The sequence below is a fragment of the Lampetra planeri genome, chromosome 3 (genome assembly GCF_965212315.1).
Source record: "Lampetra planeri chromosome 3, kcLamPlan1.2.h2, whole genome shotgun sequence".
Lineage (NCBI taxonomy): Eukaryota > Metazoa > Chordata > Hyperoartia > Petromyzontiformes > Petromyzontidae > Lampetra > Lampetra planeri.
The window spans coordinates 2618679-2637958 of record NC_136109.1 but is presented as its reverse complement, the minus strand read 5'-3'; the positions used below and the strand labels follow the sequence as shown (position 1 = coordinate 2637958).

General features: G+C 42.9%; 1 protein-coding gene across 4 annotated transcripts in view; it reads right to left on the bottom strand.

Moving 5' to 3' along the window:
• The window catches only part of LOC144736356 (neogenin-like), a 224647-nt gene that overhangs the window by 162228 nt on the left and 43139 nt on the right, over positions 1-19280 (bottom strand). The gene's annotated exons all lie outside the window — the stretch shown is intronic.

Here is a 19280-nt window from a genome sequence, read left to right as displayed (position 1 = left end):
ACTAATCCACCCAACACCGGAACAGTCATTCGCTCCAACACCTCGGTTGCGGTCCTCCCAGATGTGTTCCTCCATTCCTTGACTGCCACTCCATTATTATCATAGACAATCAGCAATCATCGTTTCTAGCGTTGTGTCCTACTCAAACCTAATATTTAACCATCTGAATGATGTCATCAACCCGCATATGTTCTCTAAGCCACGTGTCCTTTCTATGTCTCAATGTCATGCCAAGCACCACTTCTCCATGCTTCTTTGCACAGTTTACAGTTATTATTCTACGTATTTCATTGTATTAATGACCACGTTTCTGAACCATATGCTCTTGCAGGTACTAAGCACTGATTAAAAACGTGTATATGTTTTAGATACATGGGCACTTTTACGTTTCACAATCAAGTTCTGCTTCCATAACAACTCCACCCTGCTCTCGTTCACCTATTTACTTCATAATCTGTGATTTAGGTCGGCCTTCAATAGCTGTCCCCAGTACTCATTTTGTAATGTTTTAAAGTTTTGTCCCAATGACAGATATCTTCAATTAGATAGCAAACTTATTGTATACAGCCAATATAGTACTTATAAATCGGTGTATATGATAACAAATAATAATTTACAGCCATTCATCAATACCCGGCTGGATAGAGGCTTACTCATGCTGTATTGCTCATGGGGGTTGTTTAACTATACAGTATTTCACTGTACTGGACTGTGTGCGTTCATGAAGGGGTAGGAGCAGGATCATTTCAGATATCCCTTTCCACTAAAGTTAACTGTGATTGGGAATCAAACTCAGGTAGCCGGGTTCACAGCGCAATAATGGCCACCTCCTGTCAGCTGTAGAACTGAGATCGCTCCCAGCTTCTCAACCGCTGTCACTCCCCTACCAAAGATGTGAGCCACCAGGCTCCACAGCCTCACATTAATACCATCACTAATAATATTTCTGAAGGTATGTTGCATTTTTTGCAAGCTTAATATGGCTAAATATAGAACAAAACATTAAACTACCACTGGGAGATGAGCCTGCAAAGTTCTGCTGTCCTGTCACGAGTGCCATTCATTGGCTTGCTGTAGGCTCCAATTTATTTGGTTAGTTGCATATCAGCCAAACAGTTCTCATCCACATTTCCTGATATCTGCAGGTTAAAAGTGATCTACAGAAATGGGTAAATGTTATTTCATCCTTATTTATTTTAGAATACCAGTCACTCAGAAGAAATCATGGATTGTGAAGTTCACATTTATTGGCAAGAAAAATCACAGATCGAAAAGTCATATTTAAATGGATGCTATGAGTTTCTAATTAATTGTATTCATGATTTCTCATGGATAAGCTAATGATGACATTTATTATAACTACGCAAATAATGATGTGCATCATCATGCTGTTGCCACTGTGAGGGGGGGGGGGGTGGCACGTACCCCCCCAATGATCCGATCGAAATCTCTAATTTCGATCGAATCATTGGGTTTTATTAGTAATAAATCGGCATTTTGCGACCCCCTTTGCCACTGTGTAGCATATTATTATGTGCCAGGGACTCTATGAGATGATAGGGCAATAGTCTGAGTCCATAATTGTCAATAAGTAACGGCAAAGCACTTATAAGTGACTCACAGAATTGTGCGCAGTTGCGTATACAGTATCCGACTTCCCTGAAGGCATTCACCTTCAGCGAGCGCAATGCCGATCACACACGGTTCGAATTCGACCCTCGATCGATGGCTGCACCATCGCCGCAGACACCTCGAATAAAAAGCAAGGGACAAGTCCTTACTTACTAACAACTATCATTTTTCATTGCTGGAGGGGTTTCCCCCACTACCTGAAAATCCTGGCTCAGCCATTGGCTGTTGCTACTTCTACCACTGCTGTTGATGCGGATTACAACAATGTGGTTTATTTATACAGAAAAGCATCTGTGAATCTCAAGACAATTTTTGATGGGTACTGATTGAAATGTTTGGTCAGTACTATTTGTGAGTGTGGGGATAAAATGAAGGAACTGGAAACATTCCAAGAATAAATTGGATAATAATAATAATGCATTTCATAACATACACAATATTGCACAGGCAAAAGTGACACTGACGCCTGGAGCCAAGCTCGGTGTCACTCAAAAGCCAGACGAAAGAGGTGGACCTACAAGTGTCTCTTCCATGTCGGTGTAGATTGAATGCTGTGAATGTGCAGAGCAGGAAGGAATTCCAGAGATATCACACCTAAATTGTTTAACACTAAAAAATTTGCCCTGATAATAAGATACATTTATTGACCTCTTTTTCATGATGCACAATACTAACGGAATAAAGTCCCCGATACCTTCACGGAGTTGATTGGACAGTGGGTCACACGTGATGCGAGGGCTTGCACACATGCACAACGGTGCCCAAACAGGTCAAATATAATAAACCATACAAATCCACAATGAAACCCACGAATCTACAAACAATAGTCTAAACCAGGGGTTCTTAACCCAGAGTGCACACACCCCCTGGGGGTGCGAGATGCCCTCTCTGGGGGTGCGAGACATGGCAGATTTTTTTAGAAGGTAAATCACCAAAACACAAATAAAGCACGGGCACGTAAATAGAACCACTTTGTTTCATCAAACCTATGAATGTATTAACATGCATTGTTTTACGATTGAAAACCAAAGGGGTGCAAGGCTGCAGTAAGGGTTAAGAACCACTGGTCTTAACCATCACTTGTTAAGTTATCAAATTTTAAAATAAAATATGCAGTCTACTTTGTGTAAACAATATCATTTTAAACAGATCATATCAGTTCCTTATAACCTATGCTTTGCGTTTCATTGATTTAGGGTTGAGCTCTGGCATACATTTTAGTTAATAAAACAAGTTTAAAAAGATGTTAATGTATAGAGGTTAGTCATGTGTGCCATTTTGGAAAATTATGTGTTCTTCCTTGACGTATAAAAATCAATATATTGCACTGGAGGCATGATAAGTTTATACCAATCATTTTAAATATCAAAAGTTAATTTCAACATAATCCACTCACGGGGTATAAAAGTGCTTCACAACAACATTTACAGCCAACCTGCCTTACACCAATACAAAATGGGTTTGGACAATTTTTAGGATATCTAATTAATAACCATACAAAGGTGAACAAAAGTATACAAATTACACACAAAACATAAAAAATACAACACTAGCAATAAAAATATTTAAAAATACTTTTTAAAAAAACACGCTTTAATTAAATGTACCGTACGAGTAATGGCAGAAGTCCACGACTCCAGGAAGTGTGCCCGCCCGCAGCTTGCCACAGCATCAGGGAGCGTCCCCCCCGCCAACTCCGAGCTGCCCCTCCCCGTGCTCCCTTCCCCCATCGCCCCTCCCCTCCTTTCACAACCCCCGCCCCTCGGCGTGCCTCCCCGAAGCTTGCCATAACGTAAGGGACCGTGGTGATTTACAGCCAACGTGAGTTGAGCGTGGACAATTAGACCCGTAAAAATGATTGTTTAAGAATATATATTTATATGTTTTAATGATAGAATATAGTATTGTCATCAGTATGACATACCTATACCAAGTTTGCAGTCGATACGACATTGGGAAGACGGTTGAAATTGAGTTACAAGATTTGAAGATACAACCGACAGAGTTAAATAAAAGCGTGTAATAAAATGTTTCAAAATATATATTTATAGTTTTTAATGATAGAATATAGTCTTGTCATCAGTATGACATACCTATACCAAGTTTGCAGTCGATACGACATTGGAAATACCGTTGAAATTGAGTTACAAGATTTTTGGATACGACAGAGTAAGTTAAATAAAAGCGTGTAAAAAATAGAGACACCTACCATGCAATCATCAATATTATTGTGTGGATCCAGGAATTGTCTTGGCTGTTTTGCATTCGGTTATTGATGGGTAGGTTGAGATACGGTAGGCATCCACGGGGAGGCAGTGTGGCTCAATATGTAACTGTCCAATTATATTTATTACTCTTGGATAAAATGGCAATCGTCATTTACAAAAAAAATTACATGCGCTAGTGTGCCTACAAGTAGGATACATTTGTGTCAAACGTTACTCCTATCCTTACCATCATCACTACTATCCTCACCACCATAATCACTATTTCTCTCACTACACTGGCCACAATAAGTCAGGCATAGTCTATTACATCATTGTCAACCCATATCGACGGAGATAGAGCAATTAAATGAGTGTTTAATCATCATAAACATCGGCCATGATCAAACCACGACTGAATGAAGGCCTCCATCGCCGTCTCCCAAAATCTTGTGATGGGAAAAACCCACTAAGATCTGCACATTCACTCATTTTATTGCTCCATCTCCTTGGTGGAAATACATTTGTATGAATTCCATCCCTTAACAAATGAATAATTAACATTGAAATCGCATGAATCATTAACAATAACAATATATTGACAATTCATGGATTCATGTATTGGATGGGTAAAATGCAAATTATCATGACATGGGAGGCTTATGATTGCAAGGGGTGGGATTCATAGAATCGGTCATTGAGGAGCTGTTGCACCTCAGTCCGATACCACTCGAGCTTTTGTTTATTTTCATTAATTACATTTTATTTGATTCTATGGCATGGATTCCAATATAAATAATTTCCCTTTTATTTTTACTTTTAAACAGTTTTAAGCTGTCTATTCCATTTAAACATAAATGTTTCTTGTTATATTACCGCATTTTTTAAAACCAAATGTTGAGGTAGGGGTATTGGTTTGTAGATAACCCACTGCTGGTTAAAAGATCATTTGTGAACAAAGGGATGAGAAGTAAAAACCTGGCTGGCTGGCTGGCTCACTGCAATTGGGTGTCAATTTATGTAATAACAAAACAAACAACTCTGTAAACCATGTCTAACACATTAAAACATAAGAAAGATTAATACAATTGCATTTTAACACATTCACTGCTCCCTAGAGACAGGAGTGTTATGCACTGCGCTGTCCTGTTTGCCTATCACCCACTGAGAAGTAATAAAAGCAATGGACACATTGAAAGCAAGAAACACAAATCTTCCTGAAAAAAAAGATGGACAAAAGAGCTAGAACATAACCCACTGGGCATGATAAAGACCCCCCATAATGCTTGACAACCACTGCACACGCACCCACTACCTCTCAGCGGCATGGGAGGATGCGCATAACTAGTTTATTATTTATCCGGAATTGGTCTCAGTATATGCGTAGTCTGACGAGCTACGGTTTTACTGTATATATTTATAAATACCCAACTAAATAAATATATCAGTATTTTCCTTTGGAGAAACTATTAGAACGTTTTGGCAAATTGGTATTTCTATCAATCAGTCGTATTTACTGAAATGTGGAGCAAAAATAAGCTTATTTTGAACCGCTACAGAGTATCACCTCTGCTGAGCGCACAGACGGGATTGTGATTGCACCTCGTGGGTCTGCCACATGCCAAACTGTTGCAAAACCACCACTGCCTTGGCGGACACGAAAGCTCTGATAAATATCACATGAGAGGCTCACTTAACATGTTTTTCAGAAAGTTTGTTTTGGCATTACCTTCACTGTGGTCACAGTGGTCTCACTTGTTTCATTGTGGAATACAGAAAACTAATATTTAAGGTATAAATGGCCACACACACTAAGTATAAAGACACAAAGAACGCCACATACACACACAGTATTCATACACGAATTCATACATTTAGAAATGGCTGCAAACCAAAGGTCACCACGCAATTGCTGTTCAGCGCGCAAGTGCTTAAGTGGTGTCCATGGCATCACAGTGAATAATGGGGGAATCCATATTGAGAGAAGAACTGAAGCCGACCACTCCCAGCCACCCCCCTCCACCGCGTTTCTATCGCAGTGACGTGGTGATTTACAGCAGTCAAGAGCCCAGCAATCCCATAACACGTTGCTTCATCCCTACCATTGAATGCATGAGCATTATGCCTATCTCGCGAATAAACCAGCCATTGGATAATTATATCTATGCACTATAGGAATAAACGAATGTTTTGTCAAAAAGGTATGTTTAAAAAATATACACAGTATCAAGTGTAATTTAAAATACAATTTTAATTTAATATTTATAGTAGGATTGTTATACCTTATCTTCCAACATTATGCAGCAACATGTATCTCTGTATTACATAGATTTAAATTTAGTTTTCTCATGAGCCTACTCATATAAAATATTGCATCTGTCTTTGTGTATCTGTGGGGTGTATGTGTTTTTTTATGTTTCTAGGGAATTGAGTGTGGGGCCAATATTGTCATGTTTAGTGCGAAGTCTGGAGGGAACAGCATTGGTGAAATTTCTCATGATACGTTATATTTGTCCTGTCATTGTCAAGCCATTAAGCGAATAGCCATTCTAACATAATATTCACAATGAGCAAATCCATTGATCCTATCAGTGAACATCCACAAACGAAACATTACAGAGCCACTTCAGGTCTCACCAGAAGCGGCATCTACTCTTAAAATAGGCATCTACTCAGTCAGTCTCAATCTATGTCATAATTTTGTCCACGTTCATGTGGAAAGTGATATTGGTGGATAAGCAAATTACCGGATGAGGGGCATTCTCTCAGGCGACCGGGCACAAAGCAGTTTAGCATTAGGGGACATGAGCCCCTTGAATATCACAGGTTTATCGTCCGTGGTTTTGACCTATCGCGGGCAACCTCTTTGTACACCAAATTATCTATCACAGAGGGGTCAGCTTTTGCCTTTCGCAGGTATACTGTACCTGGATGCACCGTATAATTGGCTGATACCGTGTAGCGGGGCAGTAAGTGGCACCTCAACATTTGGCGTGCAACCATCTCGCAGACAAATACAAAGACCCCCCTGCATTTCCTATTAACAGGCTGTTCGGGCAGGCGCTGTTAGCGAGCACCTATGAAGGCCGGCACGACACACAAGGGGGATCGGTGGCCAGCACCACGCCCGGTCGCCTTTGTCTCCCCAGTGGTGATGTTTACACATCGCACCAGGTACTGATGATTTGAGGCTGTCACCTAGGGGGCCGTCCATAAATGACGTCACGCGGTTTTGGACGAGTTTTGACCCCCCCCCCTTCGTCACACGGCGTCACAAAAAGTCAGACCCCCCCTCAAATATGACGTCGCAAAGCTCTGCCCCGCCCCCCCCCAAATACACCATGCTTCAAATCGCTTTAAACAATTATCATTGTAGTGCGTAGTTAATGTGCCGCTGCATTCTGATGTAGGAAAAAAACATTTATTAAAAAGTCAACTTAATTAATTAGAACGTGTTGTCTATATTTATTTAAAGTTGCGGATTTTGATGTGACGTCACATTTCTCAACCCCCCCCCCCCCCCCATCGTCACACATCGTCACAAATGTCTGACCCCCCCCCCCCCCCCTAGGTGCGTGACGTCATTTATGGACGGCCCCGAGGAGAGGCCCTCGACCGATTCAGATAATCGTCTTACTGTTGCTGGGAATGAGCGAGAATCAAACTCGAGTCGCCGGGTTCATAGCGCAGCGCACTAAAAGTGGCACTCCCGCTCCCCACTCGTGGACAAACCCACACTGACTTTGGATCATCATCAGTAAGTGCAGTAATTATTAAGTATTTCTACTATTTATTGTCTAGGAATCAGGTGTTTACATATGCATTTCAATTATTTAGGTTTTAGTTTATTTGGCATACAGTACTGTACTTATTTAAAATGTGATGTGTCTATTTTTGGTGAGCACGATTGTTTACGTTCAGCTTAAGTATTGAATATCGTGGTGTTGGCTTTCACGGCACTTGCCAAGAACGTAATCCCCAAGATTTTCCAAGGGTCTCCTGTACATCAACGCATTTAAACCACTTTTAATTTTATCTGCTCGGCCTACCACTCTTGCAGACTTCAAAACCAAAGTCACTTCAGGGCTTCCCATGTTATTACCTCTACACTCCCCATTCAGTTTAATTGGCTCACCACAACACAACCCAAGGCCCCACCTGGAAACTCTACGAGTCTTCCTAAGACATTAAGTCCCGATTTTTGTCAGTTGTTTAATAATAAACCACTCAAGAAAATGCATTTACAGGCAGCCCTCGACTTACGGGTTCCGTTCCTAAGACCCGTTTTCATAAGTCGAACAGTTTGTAAGTCGAACACAATAATGTACGTACTAAATGTTGACTTCAAACTTTCGTGACTGCAGGAATTCATATTCTTTGGGTCTTTCGGTAAAGTCACGTAGATAGGTTAAAAGAAAATAACAAAAAACTACGTTTCGATCGCAACACAAGCGTTAGCTTCTAAAGGCAATCTGTTTATAAAGGTTTGAAATTGGCATAGCCCAAATGTCAGCAGCCAATGTTAATGTAAGTGGTGGGCAGCGACCGCGACGGTGGTGGGTTTTCCACCAATAAAAGGGCTGCCAAGTAAAAAATTTGCATGTTAATGTAAGATCGTTCAGCGGCCTCCACGGCCAGCACCCTGAGGTAGCTATGTTCATGTGAGAGATTAGCATGTTAATGGGAGATCGCAGAGCAGCAACCTCGAGCTCAGCGAGCGAGGTGGCTGTGTTAGTGCGAGAAATGTAACCTCTTAATGTAAAATCAGGGAGCCGAAAATAACAACTATTATCGGAAGGTGGTAGGATGGGAATGTCACAGCCAGTTATGACTTAAACTGGTTGATAACGTCCTTTCAATGATTGCTCAGTTTATACCCATCTTCTCGATTGAAATTGTGTCTATATATATGGATGGCTTCATGAACGAATCTTTATTGATAGCCAGTGGGTTTGCAAAGTACCTTCGTCTTAGAGAAATCAATTTCGTGTGAGCCCACCGCATTAAAACAATGATCAGCCACAGCCTAGATATTGGTCCTACAGTGTTTCATATCTGCCTTGTGTTCACGAACACGGTCCGAGACATGTCTCTTAGTTTTCCCAATGTAACTACTGCCGCAGACACAGCTTAGTTTGTAGACGCCGGGGTATTGCATGTCAGGGATCACATCCTTCACAGATCACAAATTTTATGTACTGTGTTAAATCGAACCAGGATCTTGTGTTTTCTCATGATTTTGGAGATATTTTTGGTGACCCCTGCTATGTATGGCAAGATGATGGTGTTGATTGGGTCCTCAGATGGATCTTTCCCAACGGTTGGGGTGATAGCTTTACGGATTTAGTCTGAATATCCATTCATCTTGAGAGCTTGGTGTACGTGTTCCAGTTCACTGGCTAGGTGATGATGGTCGGATATACATCGATCTCTATGGTATAGAGTTTTGATGAGGGAATTCTTCTGGGATGGATGGTGGTGGGCGTCAGGTTTTAAATATGCATCTGTATGGGTGGCTTTCCTGTAGACAGTGTCCCATTGAGCCATCTGGTCTCCTTTCGATTAAAACATCCAAAACTGGTAGCTTGCCATCCTTTTCCACCTCCATGGTGAATTTGATGGCTAGGTATATGGAATTTATGTGGTTGAGGAATTGGTTCATCTGGCCACATGGCCGACCATCTCTGAACCAATTCCTCAACCACATCAATTCCACACACCCATATATACAGACACAGACAATTTAACCACTACACTACCGCTCCCCACAAAGGCACACACACACCAACCGACAGCAATCCACCGCGTAGCCTTCACAGGCTGTTGGGGCAAGTGCTGTTAGTGTGCAGCACCTATGAAGGCCGGCAGGGCACATGAGATGATGGGTGGCTAGCACCACATCCGGCCACCTTTGACTTCTCAGTGGCAATGTTTAATCACCGCACCAGGTACTACATACAACTTAATGAAAATACTGCACGTATATACATTTTTTATGACTAATCACTTGTAATAAAAACAGAAAATATAGAGTGCGATCCGGCGAAAAGTGCGTGTAATTCGGTGTTCGCCGGAGCACCGGTCTAAAAGCTGCATCAGTCCGGCGATCGTAAAAAACTCAAGGTGTTGAAACAAGAGCGTAGTACGTACATCACCCCTGCAGTCTTCGAGATTGGAACTTTTGAACAGGATATTTATTTTCTTCTATTTGTATGTTTATTCATGACAATTTCACATAGTAAACAAATTTAAAACACTACAAAAACATATACACCACACCTAAAAGCATGTTATTCAAGAATGCAAAAATAAGCTATTTTTTAAAATGATTTATCCGGCGTTTTTTAAAGTGCGGTGCTCCCTTCCCCCCGAAGATGCTGGATTATAATCGATGATCTCCTGTATATCTCATGGAACCTGGTACGTAACTGCAGATGTTCGGGTGTTCATTAGTCAAGGACTGCCTGTATATTAAGTTCTCCCATCTTACAGTATTGTACGATGCTCTTCTTCCCATGTCTCATGCTAAGTAATGTTTCACACAGTAATATTTTAACGTTTTCATATATCGCATTATTACACATTTTCAAACCAGTGCAATTGGTACAATCAGTACAATCACGTATAATTACAACAAATTATATTATCTGACTTCAACTGACATCTATATAGCTGCAACTGTAATTTTCCACACCATGTAACTTTAAGTGAATAATACATATAATTTTATACATCATGCTTACATTTTATAGGGCATTATGTTACTTCAACTGCCTGTTGAATGTGTCAATTACACCAGCCCGAACCACATGGTGTCTGAAATTATCATGTGGCATATTCATCTTTGCATATAATAATAATAAAAATAACTGCCTGCCGAGTACCTCGTTGTTAAATGCAGAAACGTCGTGAGAATTTAATTTAATTAAGTTTTATTTTATTATTTCCCTTCTACGTGACTTTACTGAAAGAACCAAGAATATGAATCCCTGCAGTCACGAAAGCTTTAAATAGCAATGAAATGTAATTTTAAACAATTTACAATTCAACCTTAAACATTTACTAAATATAAACCCTTTCATAACATGAAACTATCTAGTTAGCGATTCCCTTTTGTAAACATGAACTTGATAGAATTGTATTGTATATGTCCCCTGATTTGTCTTTATGGAAGTGTTTAATTTGTGGTTAAAGTTAAAGGTGCAGCTCTGCAATTGCTTGCTCATACCACAGCTGGCAGAAGGGCCTCCACTAAAAGGAGCTCTATTAGTGAGCCCCTTTAGAGGGTAGTTGGTCTACTTTTCAACGCTGACCAGACTATTGGAATAGGTCTGCCTACCCACACTGTACCCCACAACACAACTGACAAACTTTGGTCTATCCATTTCTACTGTTTGGTGGACAGAGTTTGGGGGATGTAAGAAATTTGCCCATTGTTTCAACCCCAGCGTCAGAAGATGGAAGAGAACTGGCATCCTCTGAAAGTCTAATGTGCTAACCATGTCACTGAGGAATAATTCTATATTATTCAATAATTATTTTCAATTGAAAATAGCAAATCAATATTTCTCAGGTCCTTGTAAATCCACTACAAAATGAAGGCTCCCCCACCATATCAGTATTTGGGATTTCTTTGACTATACTGTACATCACCATGCTGGTCAGTGCAGTTCAGTGAAAAAAATACCAACACCAATAGGTCTGTGTGTCTCGAGATAATTATTTTGCGCCTTACGAGGTCAGCTGTAGGTTTTGCAGCACCGAGAATGACTTAGTAGGCCAATCCTTGAGTGGCAAATCTTGCCACAGCAATTACAAGTGAATGCGGTGGCAGCTCCAGAAGTGTTTGTTGTTTTTTCTTTACGTCGCTCCCTCTTGGTCTGCCAAGCAGTGTGTCGTTTCTCCTCGCCTCTCCTGAGGCCTGTTTTCACAGCCTGCTGCCAGCTGAGTCGGTCACCGGGAGTTTGATCCCAGTCACCTGGGTTGATATCGCAGCTCTTCATGTCCCGTTTGCAGACATCTTTGAAGCGCAGGACTCGGCGACCAGTGGCCCGTATGCCTGATGCCAGCTCGCCGTACAAGACATCCTTGGGTATTCTGCCATCCTGCATGCAGCGCACGTGCCCAAGTCATCTCAGGTGCCTATGACTGAGTAGAGTACATGCTGGGAATGTTGGCCATGTTGAGGACTGAGGTGTTGGGAATGTGATCTTGCCATCTGATACCAAGGATGCACCTGAGACAGCGGAGCTGGAATGTGTTTAGTCGATGTTCTTGATGGGCGTATGTTGTCCAGGACTCAGACCCATAGAGGAGGGTGCTAAGGACATGGGCCCGGTACACCTGTACTTTGGTGTTGAGTCAGGAATTTGTTCTCCCACACTCTTTTGGCCAACCTGAACATAGCTCTAAATGCCTTCCCAATGTGCTTGTCAAAAATCTGTGACAAGGGACAAATTGCAGGTGATGGTGGAACCCAAGTAGGTGAAGTCCTGAACAGCTTTCAGGGTGTAGCTGCCAATATTTATGATAGGGGTGTCTCTGACATCCTGGCCCATGACATTGGTCTTTTTCAAACTGATTGTCAGGCCAAAGTTGTTGCATGGATTGGCAAACTGGTTGATGAGTGTCTGCTGATTTTGTTCTGTGTGAGCTGTCAGCGCGGCATCATCAGCGAATAGGAGTTCTCTTATGAGGACTTTGCGGACTTTGGTTTTAGATCTGAGGCAACCAAGGTTGAAGAGTTTGCCATCAGATCTTGTATGGAAAAAGACTCCCTCTTCTGTCCCAAAGGCATGTGTGAGCATAAGTGAGAAAAAGATGTCAAACAGTGTTGGCACAAGCACGCACCCCTTCTTTACACCGCTGAGCATGGGAAATTCCTCTGAGGTGGTGCTGCTGTGCTGTATTGTTCCTTTCATGTTTTCATGGAAAGAGGAGATGACTGCCAGCAGCTTCGGTGGGCAGTCGATCACTTTTAAGGGTTTGAAGAGGCCTCCCCTACTGACGAGGTCAAAGGCCTTTGTTAGATCAATGAATGCTAAGTACAAGGGCATTCTCTGTTCGCGACATTTCTCCTGTAGCTGACGCAAGAGCACGTAAATGGTGGACCTTCCTGCTCTGAAGCCACACTGTGCATCAGGATACGTCCTATCAGCTAGTATCTGCAACCTGCTGAGGACCACATGGGCAAAGGTTTTTCCCATGATGCTCAGCAGGGAGATGCCACGGTAGTTATTGCACCGGTCACCGTTGTTTTTATATAGGGTGATGATGTTGGAGTCTCTCATGTCTTGAAGCACTGCTCCTTCTTCCCAGCACTGGCAGAGAAGTTCGTGGAGTTTTATGAGAATGGTGGGTTTCGCACATTTCAGTACCTCAGGTGTGATGACGTCATGTCCCGAGGACTTGCCACTGGCTAGTGAGTTGATGGCGTTGCAAAGTTCCTTCAAGGTTGGAACATTGTCCAGTTAGTGTATCATTGGTAGGGGCTTTACAGCAGCAAGGGCAGCTTTTGACACTCCGTTGTCTCGTGAGTAGAGCTCTGAGTAGTGTTCTACTCACCTGGCAATTTGCTATTGTTTATCATTGATGATGACCCCTGTGCTGGATTTCAGGGGGGCAGTCCTCCTGATGTTTGGACCAAAGGCTGCCTTGATGTCTTCATACATGGCACGGATATTACCAGTGTCAGAGGCGAGTTGGATCCTTCTGCTGAGCTTCAGCCAGTAGTTGTTGGCGCAGCATCTGGTGGTCGTTTGAGCTGCACTGCGGGCAGCTTTCAGAGGCCTTAATGATCCTGTACTTGGGACTTGCTTGTACTTCAGGAGCGCCATGCGCTTGGCTTGGAGGATGGGTTCCAATATAGCCAGGTGTTCCTCAAACCAGTCTGTGTTCTGCCTTGTCTGCTTTCCAGTGGGGGAGGGGTGGCCAATGCCCCCCCAATGAGCCGATCGAGTTACTAATTAATTGTATTCATGATTTCTCATGGATAAGCTAATGATGACATTTATTATGACGCAAATAATGATGATGTGCATGATCATGCTGTTGCCACTGGCGTAGCCAGTGGGGGGTGGTACGTGCCCCCCCAATGATCCGATCGAAAGCCCTAATTTCGATCGGATCATTGGGGTTTATTAGTAATACATCGGCATTTTACGACCCCCACTGCCACTGTGTAGCATATTATTACGTGCCAGGGACTCTATGAGATGAGAGGACAATAGTCTGAGTCCATAATTGGCAATAAGTAACGGCAAAGCAGCTATAAGTGACTCACAGAATTGTGCACAGTTGCGTATACAGTACACGACTTCCCTGAAGGCATACCTTCAGCGAGCGCGATGCCGATCACACATGGTTCAAATTCGACCCTCGATCGATGGCTGTGCCATCGCCGCAGACACGTCAAATAAAAAGCAAAGGACAAGTCCTTACTTACTAACTCCTATCATTTTTAATTGCTGGATAGGTTGCCCCCCCCCCCACCTGCAAATCCTGGCTCTGCCATGGGATGGCTGTACACCCACTTTGTCTCCATGCTTACATCTGGTGTGTCATGTAGAGGCTGCTCAAGGCTGTGTTGGATTGATTGAGTCAGCTCTGGGAGGGAGGTCTTGGCAGAGTTGATGCGTAGGTAGCGCATCTGTTTGAGGCGGTATATCTTTTTGGGGCGTAGTCTGAGTTTGCTGGATTCCAGTGAGTGATCGGTATCACAGACTGCACTGTGGTAGCTGCGTGTGATGAGTACTGAATTGAGGAGGGCTCGTTGGGTGATGACGAGGTCCGGTTGGTACCAATTATAAAGTGTCTCCATGACACTCTATGGCAGGGTTTTGTGAGAAAGAATGAGTTTGTGATATAGAAAGTGTAGTATAAGCAGAACTCCAGTAGTCTTTGGCCACTGGCATTCATTTTTCCGATGCCATAATGGCCAAGGCACGCGGGCCACGCGTCGTGGTCAGCCCCAACCCTTGCAAGTTTCTCAACATAGAAAAGAGTTGCTCAGAGCTGGGGATTTTTCTAATAGTATTGTGAAGCTCCTCATAGAATGATCACGAATCTCCGGAGATGAGTAGCATGTTGAGACATAGACACTCAGGATGTTTCCATGGCCAAAAGCAGTGAGCAGTCTCATGAGCAGAATCCACTTGGAGCCTGTGGTTGGTGGTTCTATCATGCCAAGGAGTGTGTTTTTGACGGCGAACCCAACATCATGTTTCCTTGATTCGTTCTGCTGTTTGCCTTGCTAGTAGTAAGTGTAGTCACTCTCATGTAGTGAGCCACTGCCAGCAAGCCGGGTCTCCTACAGTGCTGCAATATCCACATGGAGTATAGTCAGTTCCCTGTCGGTAACTACGGTCTTGCGGATGTCCTCAATCTGCAATAGATCTTCGGAGAGGCCAGGACACATTGTACGTACATTCCAGCTTGCACAGTGAAGGGCTGGTACCGTCTTTCCTTTTGTTTTGCTTTTGTCTGGTGCAGGTGTTGTAGCCCACTTGTCTGGTGATGAATCATACGCTCCAAGCACCAAATTTGAGCAGGTGAGCCATGGTGGGAAAGCACCTTATTGGCCAGGGGCTACCAAGCTTGAGTTGGCGGTAGCTGTCCATTGGGATACAATGACCCCTCACACCGACGATGGCAACCCGTGGCGCCCATTTTTTACGCCAATCCAAAATGAGCTTATAACCCGTGACTGCTGCCATCCGTGTGTCTTGGCCACGGTTAGGTGGCTGAGGAGTGTCCGCTCCCCATTCTTGCACCTCTTGTTGGCGCAAAGCCCGGGCAGATTACTATGGAAATCCTGGGTTGCCCATGCATCAGGATCCCCCCTTCGGCCTTGCTGGTGGGGTCTAAAGGAGTGTGTAGCATGGCGTTTGGTACCAGTTTGGCTGCAGAGGCTGCTGAGGATGTGCCGCTGTGCATCACAAAACCGCCTAAGAGGCCCTACTCCTGATTTTTCATAGGGGTTTACTCCCTTAGCCTTTGACTCTCCGGAGACACTAAAAAGGCAGCAAGAGGACCGCGTAACCCTGGGAGGGGTCCTTACCAGGTACTGACAACCGGGCCAGCTGTGCCTGGGACTCGAGTAGGGCAGGATCGTCACACCCTGAGGTAGTTTGTAGCAATCTACCCGCTACCCAAAGCCCAAAATAATATTACGGCATTTAATTGTAAAACATGACCACGGTTCTCACCTGCTCGCTCAACTTGAGCAAAAAAAATATTGTCCTCCATGCGTCGGAATTGGCGTGGTTAAGAAAACGTTAATACTATTTATTAAAAGCACACAGGCATTCCACAATAAAAGCAAACATAGCCTCTGTGCAATTAACAAGTACTATTATCTGCATCATCCTCACCCCACATCACCATGAATAAGAGAATTGTGCATGGATTATCACCCATGTGTGTTTATGAAGGCCATTTCCAGACAACAGCTTAAAGGGTTTTTAAATACTACTTTAAATATGACACAATCTCATATGAATTATAGTAGTGCAACATTCAGCTTTAATGTCTCTTCAATCTGTTCATCTTGGTAAATTCATGAATAAACAACGACCATCTGTGATCCATATTTGTTTTTTGAGTGAGGCCATGTGGTAGTTTACGTACAAATTCTTGAGAAATTTACCACCACCGGACAATAATGCGATGTTTACAAATATATTTGTACGTGACCAGTGTATTGGACAAATTCTGACCGATAAAGCTCACCAACGGCTTTAGGCTCAAAATGCTTTAAGCTTCATCAAGTTATGATCTCATAAATTGAATGTGCTTTAAGAATCTGCAGGGACATCACCAAATGCAAAAGCATGGGTCATTCTGGCGTATTTTAATATGTTAATTATTGAAAACAAATTCCATTTTCATGGGACTTCTATTTAAAGTAAATTTTAATGTCATTTTTATCAAATATTTATATTCACAGAAGTCCATGTTTCAAGGCACTTCATCAAAATGCATGCTGAGTGTGCTTTATAATATTACTGTTGTGTGGATATTGAAATATTGTTTTATTTACTTTTCAATTTACATTGAGCTAATACAATGCAGTACATTACACAATAACATAATACAACTTAAGTAAGAATGACATTAACTTTAAATATATTTCACATTAATGATGACGATGACAATAAGATGATGGGGGAAGGGGTGGTTCGAAGGAGGGGCTCTTCCTCCGGGCCACAGACGCAACACTCTCACCTCCACTCGTTGATTAAGGGCAAAACTTACTTGAATGTGGTTGCGATGGGATGCGACACGGTCTATGCGCTACAAGTGTTACAGTAAAGTATGTACAACAAAACAGACGGGCAGCTGATCAGCTACGCATCGTCATGGGTGGCGCTGTACCGCAGAGAACCACGGCCCCGCGAAATGTGTAACATTGACGGCACGCAATACAATAATGCCATGCTATAATGCAATGACGTAATTCCATGACGTAATATCTATGTCGTGTGACTTCCTTAACACCGTGTTTACCAGTGGATAGTCAAATTTCAAGACCCACGGTCTTGAAATTTGGTCTACAAATAATAACATGAAACTGCGGTTGACGAGGGGTTCCTGTGCACACATATGTAGTGACATTGCGGGATGTCACTGTGCAGTGCCGGCCCTAGAGAGGCACGGCGTGCGGTGTAACGACATCGCGGACACCACAATGATGTGGGTGTAGTACCGGCCCTAGAGGGTCCTGGTGAGCGCTGATTGATAGTGCTAGATGGCACAACGCTTGGCGTGCAGTGCCAGCCCTACAGGACAGGGTGTGAGAGTACCGCAGTAGGAATGAGGTTACTAAAGGCCATGGCACTCTGGTTGACCCGAGAGGACACATGACCAGTTAAGTGTACAAAGGGGCCCAAGTGGGGGCTAGGGGTGGTCACGTGGTTAGCATCGAGATCCTTCCCGAGGATTTTGGAAGGTGGTCGTGGCCAAGGGCGGAGCCAGCCAGGCTGCAGAGAATATAAGCCGGGATCCTGAAGAAACCTTCGTCTACGTTCTCCGTTCAACGAGTCTCCAACACGTGGACCTGGACCCGAGCTGTGGTCCCGGTTCGTAGTAGCCGGGAACCTGCTCGAAGGTTCCACGAGAGGGCATGGCCGGAGGCGGGGCCTAGCCACGCCTGGGGATATATAAGTGCGAGCGGACCCGGGGCTCAAGGTTCGCGTGTGGATTCTTGGGTCCAGGCTGTGTTGCTGCTCGCCGTCATCTCTCTCCATCGTCCAGCCACGTGGAAGATCTGCGGGGTTTCCATTGCCATCCTTGTCACGCCGCCAGCCAGCGGCGTAGCCAAGTGAGGGCGGTGGGACCACGCCGAGTGATCGGCTGTGTGTAGCCAGTAGAGACGTTAATATCTAAGTGTTGTACTCAGAGTGAGAAGAATAAGGTTGGCCTGTGTTGTGCTCAGTGTGAGAAATAAAATAAGTACCCTCTACACGTCGTGTTAGTCACTCATTACACATACATACATTACACACTAGTCTACAATTCAGCACACATAGGTCTACAATACACACATACACTGCTATACAGTCTACAATACAGTACACGCATACACTACACACTTAAACGAAGGCTCTGTTGCTAAGGGAGTCTCTTCATTTCTTCAGAACTGCTTTTTGTGTTGAGTTTGTTGTACTTCCCCCATACCTCCAATTAGCATGGTTGGCTACGTACGGTGCAAAAGCAGTTCAACATAAATAAGGAGTGTTTTTACAGCCATTAAATGAAAGACAAGGCTTTAACTATTTACGTTAAGCCCAGTTTTATAAGAGGTCATCTGTTAACACTGATGATTTATGAAAATATTGAGGCATAAAGCATCCCAGAAGGACAATCATATTTTGTTCTTGAGAACATTTTATTAACCATATTTGATATGAAAGAAGTTTCACTCAAATTCTAAATAATTTGCAATCTTCTTTATTCTATAACTTATAAGTTAAACAATCATGATGCCTTCAACATAAACCCTCATATATTTCAATCAATGCACCTTAACAGAGGGGATTATAGAGTTTGGGCCAAAAAACCTTCATTGGTAAGGTATTAAAAAATATTGACAAACAGGTAACTCTGGATGTGCAACAATGCATGGTTCTTGCAGACACCTTTTAACACAAGGTCTTTCTAGTTATTAGCGATACAAATCTACAGAGAGTAAGTAATGCCCCTGTTGTTGAAAACTAATTCTTTCAGCACATACAGTATCTCCGTTGTGTATATGGCCGAAACCTGTGAGAAAAGATCATCACAATATCAATGTTTACAAAAAAAATACAATACGGGTATTGTCCATTTCTTTTCGTACTACATATCGTAATATTATCGATATGGCACACATGCTAATAATGCCACAATACTATTGAAGAAAACATGCATTCACCATACAGACACTCTGTTAATAGTCAAAACTTA